Below are 11,120 nucleotides of genomic sequence, written 5' to 3' on the forward strand. Positions count from 1 at the left end.
ACACACACACACAGGGTCCTTCTTCTCAGAAAACATTTGACCATCTTCGCTGATCTCTTTCCATCCCTGTATTTAAAGAACATTTAATAGGGTTTAAGGCTGTGAATGTCATGCTCTAGAGTTTAACCTTCCTGTGGCAAAAATCTCTTCCTCTGTATAGTAGCAGAGTTCATCGAACAAACTATCAAAACACATACATATACGTCTACAATAAAAATTAGTGAAAAAAGAGTCCATGAATTTGAAGGAGTATAGAGGTATGTACATGAGGCTGGGGGTAGCAGAAAAAATTGTTGTAATTATATAATAATCTCAAAATTTATAAGAATCCGATTCTTGTATTTATAAAGAAAGAAAGGATTAATTAAGTCAGCATGGAGCTAAACTCTCCCAGGGAGTCACCAACTGCCCAGCTAATACTAGTTCTTTCAAGAATATTAAAACTACCAAATACCATGCACTACAAAGGACACATAGGATTCTGTTTAAACTTTGCCTAGGTACTAAGATTTAAAAATCTCTTAATGTCTATAATGTGAAACTTCATCTTATGAGGCTCCTTCTTTTTCTATATGAAATGCTTGCCATTGCTGTCCATGATGAATAACTTTGCTATAATTAGAGTGTTACATGTGATCTTCCGCACATAGGTTCATTACCTCATTGTTGTGAGCAAGTGTAAATCCTTTAACATATCCTTGACATATAGGATATATAGTAGATTAATAATCTACTATATAAAATTTGTCCCTTTGGTTGAGCCACGAATGTGGGTCACACTTAAAATTTTAGTATTAACATGCTAGAAAATAAAGTAATTACATTACAACCTGTTTGTGGCAAAACAAACAAACAGACAAACAAATAAATAAAAAGGGCAAGTAGTTACTGGGAAAACAACGGCTCTTGACTGAATCTGTAATCTTCCACAGTCATAATACTGTTCTCAATATGAAGTCTGTTCCTTTGAGAGGAAAGTTAGAAAATTCGTATTATTCATTAGGATAAAAAAAACAATTATGCTTACAAAAAACAAACAAGCAAGCAAGCAAACAAACAAAAAACCCCAAAAACTTGCCATCTGAGTGATATGGCACTCAGACCTCTGCGTTCTCTCACCACTTACTCTATCCTACTCATTCCCTCCCCAGTGCTAAATACCGTATTGTATTCTCAGCTGCATCCCCTCCAGCCATTGCTGGAAGTTCCAAGTGGCTGTCTTTATTGCACTGTCCTTTTGTAGTAACACCCAATTGTATTGACCAGGATCTCTCCAATGATCCTTGCTTCATACTAGTTTCTCTGGCAGCTCAGTTCATGCTGTGCTCATTTCTCTGTCACTAGGTTCTTTCCTGTTTTCTTCTGTAACTTACCATGCAAGCACACCTCCTTTCCTTTTCTTGTTGCTGAATTCTTCTAATTCCATTATTGATCAATGAAACTTGTATCAGATGCTTCAAGGAATAACTTGCTTCCTTTAATTTTTTCTTTCCTATCTTTCTCTCCCATTTCCTTGTTTCTTTCTTTCTTTTTTTGTTATGTAATAGCAACATTTATTTATTCATATGTTTTCATATAAATATTCTGATTGTAATCTCCATCTCCACGGCCAACTTTTCCTAGATTCTTTTCTTCTTTTCACCCATCGAACTCTAGGCCCCTTCTTTCTCTCACTCTTTAGAAACAAACCAGGATTTTAAAACAATGAATACAAAACTACAAGAAAAATACACCAACTGGGTTGTTGTGCTTATATAACATATTTACTGTTTTCCGTTCTGTTTATTGTAATTCACTTTTTTAAATTCATTGATTGTGAGTTACCTTGTGCATGCAGCACAAAGACCCCAGCCAGCAAGAAGTTTAAACATCAATTGAGTGATTCCCCAGGGCTTTAAAATGTCAATCCTTTGGTTCAAATGTAGAATCTTACAGGGAGAATAGAGCAGAGCTCAGCAAACTGCCTTTGCCAGCCTGAGACTTTCTGACCTGCTCTGTGGTGTGTTCTTCTGGTCCCTGGAGAACTCATAGAACTGTAAGGGGCAGAGATTGAAAGTCACCAAAGGGAATCTGCACTTCATTTATGAGAATAGACAGCAGTGAAGAGAGTTGGGATCACTAGTCCATAGTCACAAGGCTGACATTTGCACAGGTAAGTCCAGCAGGCAAGCTAGGATTTGGCTCAGTTAAGTGTGTTGAGCGATGGCTGTTGTTCAGCAATTAATCACTAGACTTTATGTAAACACTAAAGAGAAGATTAGAGCATATCTACTATTAGAAAACCAGCGATAGTTATGAGGTCTTTGTCTTAGATGTCTTTGAATGTTAAAATTTTAGGATGGCTCAGAATATTAGCCAATTTCTGAGTAATCCTACAGCCCAAGGCACCTGGAGGAAACTCAGATCATGGGAAGTGGAGGTCATGTTCTGATCCACCCAGACCACCACCGCTCAGCATCATTGATACTCGGCATTACTTTTGCAATAAGTCAATTAATAATGTATGGATGATGCTTTGTAAAGAGAAATCAAATAGTTCCTGTGGGAACAACAAGTATCATGGAATACTGTGGAACTCCATCAAGGTGAAGACTTGGAAATATTCCGTATGTGATGTAGATGAAGGTATTACACACATGATCCTACTTTGTTCATTATTACTAAATACATCATCATTTAAACAGCAAAGTTCAAAAAGTATCCATAAAGTTTTAAAGGATGAGGCTGCTATTTTTTCCTTGCCTGTGCACATTGGCTTGTAACATTTGCTTTGTATGCATAAGGTGATTGCCTTTCTTAGGTAACATCTCTGGGAAGGATACACCAGGTAGGTTTCAAAGCATACATGAGGATATTAGTGTGCTGTTGAGGTTCATCCTGTGAGAACTTGCAATTGATAGTTGATATTTAGAAATGTTTCAATTAATGTCATAAATCCATTTCCTCAAGTGCCACTGAAGTGAGAAAATGGAATTTTGGAATGATAGGTTGGTATGCAGGGGACTTCTCCTTCTCAGAGGAGAAAAGGGGGTATGTGGGAGCAGATATGTGATGGAGGACCATGATCAGGATGTAAGCGAATGAATAAATTAATGGAAAAATAAAAAAATTAAACCAGTATTCCTATAGCAGAATAGTATGCTTTATTGCTCAATGGACTTGAATAACCACCAACTATTCTTGGTTTAAAACAAACAAACAAAAAGAACAGAAGTTTTCCTTGGAGTATGCTTATTATGTAAAAAGAGACATACATGTAAATACAGACATATATGTGCTGTATATTTTTATACACATATCTATCAACCTGTCTGTCTATCATCTGTCTGTATGTATCTATCATCTGTCTGTCTGTCTATCTATAAAATGTAAAATTAAAGGACTATTGTGAAGGTTTGCATAAGGAAGGAAATGTGAGATGAGAGGGTAATGCGAAGAAAGAAGGCAGATTATCTGATGGGAAATCTAGACTTAGCTACTTCTGCAGCATCCCTTCATCCCATTTCAATTTACAAACATTCTTTTGGATCTCACATCCTTCCTTTTGTATTGGTACATTCTTGATCTGAGCATGTTTCAGTTTTTATACAACAGAAGTGGACTTTCAAAATGCCCCTTTGAGTGTTCCTCCTCCAGACATCCATATGCCTGTATGTCTGAAGACTCTTAAGAAGCTCATAAAACTTTAAATCAAACTGAGAATTACCTGTATATGATTATGACTACTTGCTTAGTCAGATACTCAGCTAGGTGATCTAATATGAGCCTTTTAATTTGAATTTGACAATTCTGGTTTCATTTGTATTATTAGGAGACTTTTTCTCTCTCTATGTACTGCATCAGTCCAAGTCTTGACTTAAACATTTCTACGAATTACAATTCTATTTTACTTATTCAGAATAAAGTTAAAGTACTGAAACATGAAGTATACTTGAAAAACTGTGGTAAAGTTATAATGGCAGAATATCAAATACTCTGACCCCTACATAATAAGACTCTGGTTCTCTGAAACCATAGCACAGCACAAGTGTCAATGTCAACCTAATACTGAGATCTAATTAGGGTACATTCACCACTCTGATTATGTGTTTCTTGTTTGGTGACAAATCTGTTCATTTCCCAATATTTCTCTGAATGCTCACCAATTTGTTTTTGAGCCTGAAGCATATTTTTAATACATATATTTTTTGTGAAGTAAACATCTACTGACATGTACTTGGCTTCTGACACCAAATGACACCTTGAAGCCTGCTTAATGAATCTGAATTCAATCAATTAATATTTTTGCACCATGATAAGGCTTGTTTGTTTACTTTTCTTAAAGACAATTGACTAGGAGAATGTCTAGCTGATATCAGTACTATGTGCCTATAGCCTCTCATTTGCAAAACCTAAATGCATCATGGGACCAATTATGAAGATGTAATGAAGAGTAGACATAAATGTTGTCACAAAATCTTTCTACATTACCCTGGTAAAGTCACCTGCACATCGGGTCCTGTGCCCTCAGCGCCATAGTGACCTATACAACTTCACCATTGGAAGTATCAAATGAAAATGTAGGTTTTGACTTTGTTGGTATAGGAAGAAGTATAAAACATGAAGAAGATATTAGTTTATGACATATCTTAAGGACATTTATTAGGAAAATGACTGAATTTATGAAAGAAAATATTTAATAAAACTTGATCTAAGACAGTGGCACAATTACGTGTAGGTTTCTTAAAATGTATTTGAGCCCATTTTATGTTCATCTTTTGTTAATTTAAAAAGAGATGAAGCAAAAATATGCAATTTTTCTCCTCAGATAGTGATAAAAAAATGGAAAGCCAAAACCCCCAAAAAACAGGATTAAGAGAAGGTAACAAATTGTTACAATGAAAAATATGTGCCAGAGTTTGACGTTCTTTGCACTACTTTTATTTGATTTGTTTCTCCTCCTTTCTTTTACCAGAAATCTCATCTGGGGGAAAGGAAGGAACTGGAATGTTTTAGCATCCTAGTTGTCAGCAGGCTAAATGATGCTGTGAGACTAGCTAACACAGGGCTTTAACTGGAGCTTATCAAGATTCTGAAAAGCACAGCCTGCCTTCTAGACAGTGGACAGTACAGACCCTTAAGTGAGCAATGGGTGGGCATCTCTAGGGTATTTGCAGTCAGTTGTGTGGCAGCTACTATTCTAAGGCTCTTATTCTACTTGGAGAATTTCCAGAAAGCAGAGACAAATAACAAACCGCCACCACCTTTCAGAGAAGACCCAATGAGGCATGTCCTTTTAGTTGCTTCCCCAAACTACAGGGCAGAGCCAAGACTCAAACACTGAAACCTGGCTGAATCAGGGTCTGCTTAAAACTTTCGAGACTGTGTAAAAACAATTTGAAGAGACTGAGAACGTAAGGTCTATATCTGAATGCATATAATAAAGTATATCACAGTATATCTTGCCTAAATGATGGACAACTCAGAGATCATTAGCTATGCTGCCTCTCTGCCTTGCCATGCTTCCTACTCCAGGCCTCTACTGTGCTCTTTTGACTTGAATTGTCAGAGAAATTATTCAACAATCAAGCTCACAAGGTAAGGTAGGGACAAACCAAGTTTTTGGTACTACAAACCTTACCCCAGCATTCAGGATCTACCTTCCCACAAATAAAAATAAGGAGCTGGGTAAACTGTGAAAGGGATATAATATATGAACAAAGAATATATAAAAATAAATATATACTGGGGAAAATAAGGATCTGTGTGGAAGGGTTACAGAGTTAACAAGTCCTAATAGTATGCTCCTCCTGCAAAGCCAGTCATTATTTCAGGGCATGCATTTTAGGTCAGTAAGATTTCTTATATTCAGGGGATAAAGAGCAGTCAAATTTGATGTTGGTAAAATATGAACCTTATTCATGGTTTTCCCTTTTCCAACCCAGTAGAGTATAAGTGGCTGTGCCATAGTAAAAATACATGGAACCAGATTTCCATTTTGTTGGTTGCCCTACATTCGATGAACTGGCTGATTTGTGTTATGCTCCCACATAGAAGATGGGAAAGAAAGGGGAAGGGGGAAAGAGAGAGAAAGAGAGGGAAAAAACACTGTGTGGAAACTTTAGGGCCATATTTTAGGAATACGCATCATACAATGAAAGCATACCTTCACATTCTTCATTTTAACTAACATCTTAAATGAATTCCTCTACATCCATACTAAGAATATCCACTGAGCACCCATACATGATTATGAATGCATAAAGGAAAGAATTATTTTCCTTGCATCACAAGTCTGTGTGGATGCATGGATTTATTTTACACATACACATTTTGGGAGGGACTATCTGTCATTGTAGTTGTGTGTATATTATGATTTCACCCCGTGTATTTAAATAGAGATACTATTGTTAAGTAATGAATAAAGACTTACTTTTTTCACATGTATATGTGTTTAACACTGAGACTTATCCTATCAAAATTATCTTTGTGACTAATGCCTAGAAAGTGAAAAAAATGTGACAACTTTAAAAGCCATTGTGAATAATACAAGTACAAATTATTTTCAGATTTCTCCCATTAACTTTATGTGTCTTGTATGTTATTTTACTTTGAGGCTTCTATCTGTAGTTTTACTGTTGAATTTACATTGTTTTCTGACATTTCTAATCTCAGGAATTGTTTTTACACTAGACGTGCAGTCTTATAAATCTTTGTAAAACTTTCCGATTCAGTGCTGCTTAATGTTTTCCTGAGTGTGCCTTATCTTCATTCTTCCATGCCTGAGAAGAACCCTGCTCTCCTAAATATGGATGGTATCTCCTTAATGTATGTGCCAATTTAATCATCTTTCCATTCTTCCATGACCCTACGTTTCATGATCAAAGCAAGCATCAGGACTGCATCCTCTCTTAAGTCTACTTGGACTATATGCTACCGACCCCCTTTTTTCCCATGTAGATATGATACTTTTCTCCTGCTCCAATGGGTCTTCCTAAATCAAACCAGGCAGGAAGCAGTAACAAGATATGAAAGGAAGCCCTCTATTCTAAATGGGTGAGTACAATGGGCATTTATAGCCATATTCAGAGATGTCTGACACTAGCAGGATTGATGCAGTCTGTGTCTCAGTCACAGCTGATAATCTTCAGTACTGGCACAGTTATTCTAAAGCCTATAGGCTGGGAGAATGCATTTATGGATAGACAGACATGTTTATTATTTCCAATAAGTGCTCTGGGTCTGACAATTCTTCTTAGTTTAATGTATGAATTTTATTTCATAACAGCAATGAGCTTCTCCGGGCTGTGCATTTGTTAGGGGTTATTGCACTTCTTCTGTGGTTTAAGTCATTCTGCCTTTAGTCTTATGCCATGTAACATGACCCAAGGCACCTTATAAATAGTGGAACAATGCACAGCCTGTCGTGTGTTATGGCTTGAATAGCCTTGTAAAGGGACATGGATTACAGAGGTATGGTAGCAACTATCCAGCAGGAGTGGTAATTTAAGTGCCTGAGTTGGACAATCTGTATGATTAGTATCTTTATGTTTTGGTTTCTTTAATGTTTTGTTCTACTTAGAATTCTCATTTACTGGAAACACTGCTCAACAATACAGGACGCTAACGGGGTTGAAGATAACTCAGGTTCTCATTTAATATTTCAGACTTCCCATTGTTTTGTTTACCTATTAGCTGACAAAGGTTAGGGTAGAATTAGCTGACCAAAACAGCAGGTTCACGGATTCAAGATTCCTAGTATCCTTTCTAAGGTTTAGAGAATCTGCTCATAGTGGAGTTGTTAAAGGCCATGCAAAAGTAACGCTGCCTCAGGACCACAAGGAAAGAACAAATGAGCACCTCGCATGTTTGAAATCTAGACTTTAACATTATGTGTACTTGTGGGGTTGTGGCATTGTATAATCCAACATCTTATTTTGTCAACATTTCCCCCATACAGATAATTGATATTATAGTTTCAAATGTTCATCACTTTGGTTGATTTGTGTTTTTAAGACAGTAATAGCCCAAAGTTTAAATATCAAGAGTGCCTGGGATAAATTAGGGCAATAGATGAAATCTTAGAATCAAGATTTTAAATTCATAGCCTCCTTTTATTATCTAATATTTACAAAACAAACAAAGAAACAAACAAAAGACAGTTCAGTTTGCAGCAGTTTTCTCCCTAAAGTCAATGGAGACACTGTATCCTTGAGTGTATACTTTGTAGTGGATGATAGTTGTTCCTTTAAATGCATACAATATTCTATACAAGAATAACCATAATGATTCTAGAAGACAACCCATCATGTACCTTATACCCAGTCACTCCATGTTATTCTGTATAATTATTTTGCCCAGTTAGAATTGTTACTCCAGCATTCTGTGGATAATTAAGCTCCTCTATCATGGACAGGTTAAAATAGATCCTATCCTGGATTCCCATTATTGGAGAACTTTCCCACATTACTCTAAAACGTATCATGTTTTAAACTTTCTTTCTTGGTAAAAATCTGGCCCTTATGCCAATCTGAAAAAATAAATGCCATTCAACCTCTGGTTTTGCATTTCAATTAAGAGCACCACTCAATGTGTCACTTTCTTTCATTCACTTTTAATTCTGGACAGGAGTTTGTACAAAGCACACGTCTAATTGTAGCCTGTATGCTTAATGATGAGATTCTGTGGTGACTAAGAGCCATTATGCACAGAAGTTTATAGATTAAGTTCTGTCGTGCCTCCCTCAATAAAAGGAGAAGAATGCCTGATAACGTTGACAATGGTCTTCATTAAATTCCATGTAATAGATCTAATATGGCATTTTGTAGCATTTTCTAGAGCTGTTCTTTTTATTTTATTCAGATAAGAGCAGTTATTTTAACAAAAGGATAGGATTGAAGGAATATGTAAAAAATACCAAGTACCTCAATATTAATTTACTTTACCCTACTAATGTATAGTTCATCATATATATTACTAGTTCGAATTTTCTATTTTTCTTTTACCAAATTGAAAGTCTGCTGTGGATGAAAATAAGTCCTACTTATTTATCTTAACAACATTAGGTTTTCAAAGAGAAAAGGTACCCCACTAATTCTAGGTAAAATTCGTGATTGCGATGTTTTCTTCCATAGCCTCCTCAGCTTCTAGCTGAAATGAGATTTTACTGGTTGACCTTGTTCCTCTCTTCACTAAAGCTTCTGGTATTCTAAAGTCATTGTTTCTCTCTATCTTTTTATGATTGGCAATCAATGGAAACATTATTTTTAAGACTAATTCAGATTGCATGGACAATTGGATTTGTCAGGAAAGTAAACTACTTTTTAAGACTTTAACATGACTACTTAATATTTTAACTGCTTTTCCTAGTGTACCCACGAGATGAGATGTTAAGAAGGACAGCACTTTTTTTTTTACCCATCACCATTCATTTTGCATTTGCTTGGCATCTTAGCAAACTTAGGCATATGATAAAAAATGTGAGATATATTTGCTAGACTGTACAGCACAATTATGTGGTTTCCTTAATTGTTTCAAGTCACAGGATAACCAATATTAATGGAGGGTTACTAAATGGTAGATGCATTCTGGATCACTCCCTGCACCTTCTGTGATTAAAACTACGTATCAGTGAGGTGAGGCAGCTGTTCGTCATTGAAGTCTCCCTTCAGAAAGTGAACAATGACAGCCTAAGTTTCTTTTTCTGCATATATATATTTGAATGTTCAGAAAAGATAAGAAAGCCTGAAGAAGAACAGATGTGTTAGAAGTATGAAATGGATTAACATCAAAGCCCCCTGGGAAAAATCCGAAACATGAAATGCAGGCTCCTGACTGACAGGAGCTATTCAGACAGTGTTCAAAGCCTGGCAGTGCATTGAGGACTGTCTCTTCCTGAGCTGTGAGAGGTCTGTGTGGCAGATAGAGATGCTGGGAAAAAAATCCCTCTCTGAACTTCAGGAATGTAGCCTCTGTGTGAACTGATGTGCAGGAGAGGGGAAAGCAAGCCATTTTTTTAAAGAACATGAAAAGGCTCAATCTATTTCATAGATAGGCAGAGAAACAAACCACAGAAGTTTTTTGATATGAAGGATGGAGGGAAGAACCTGTCTGCATAAAACCCTGCTTACCCGACATAATAACTCAAAACTGCAGTATTTATGAGTCATTCCTCAGGACTTTGTAAGCCTGAAACAGTGAGACCCCACCATCTCTCTGCATCCTCCTACGGCCCTGTAAGTTCCAAAGAGTCATTGAGAGCGTGTTATTTCACAGCACTGGCAACCAAATGGAAATCACCTTATCTATCTGAAGAGTTTCCTACAAGTTATTACCGAATTATATTTTAGAAACAGTCTGTCTTGTTTTCAGAATATAAGTTAGCTTATTTTTCAAAACTGATAAGCCTAGTTAGCAATGACATAAATCTGTAAAACTTGCATATGATTTGATAGAAAAAGAGAGGGAAGCAAATGGGAGACAAAACTAGAAATTACTGGGAGCTCTAGTTAAGCACGTGATCTGTGCATCATCAAATGTCTCTGATGTACACTGTTATTTCAGTTTATATCCATATTTTGAACAGTAACACCACACACCATTCCATTGTAAACATAATCATTTGATTTTTTTCCCCAAATCTGACTAAATAAGTGAAAAATTTAGCTGCTTTTGTATTACGCTAAGTGCCTTCAGAAATATGATATGACGCCTTTAACAAAGGTGAAGTTAACCTTGAGGAAAAGTCAAAAGTTCTTGAAATTATAATGGTGAAGTAATGTGATTCTCCTTTCAATATCTGACTCCCAAAAGCCACTGTTGACTCTCAGGCTATGGTGGAAATGGTATCAGAAATTATGATCACCACAACTCATTTCTTACCAGCTGTCATACTCAAGGAAAACACCATTCCTATTCCCAATCTTCACGCACAACTTTGGATATTAATGTTCTCATTGAGTCAATAGACATTTATTTGAGATCTGATGTTGTAGGCAATGCTGTGGAACCACAAGGCAGGACAAGAAGCTTTCGTTGTGATTGATGAAGTTCAGACTTGCAATTATCTGTCTAAATCAACCATGCTGCTCTTGTCACATTTGTTTTTTTTCATCATAGGGTCATTTTTCCTCTTTATATGA

The sequence above is a fragment of the Rattus norvegicus genome, chromosome 18 (assembly GCF_036323735.1).
Source record: "Rattus norvegicus strain BN/NHsdMcwi chromosome 18, GRCr8, whole genome shotgun sequence".
In the NCBI taxonomy this organism is placed as follows: domain Eukaryota; kingdom Metazoa; phylum Chordata; class Mammalia; order Rodentia; family Muridae; genus Rattus; species Rattus norvegicus.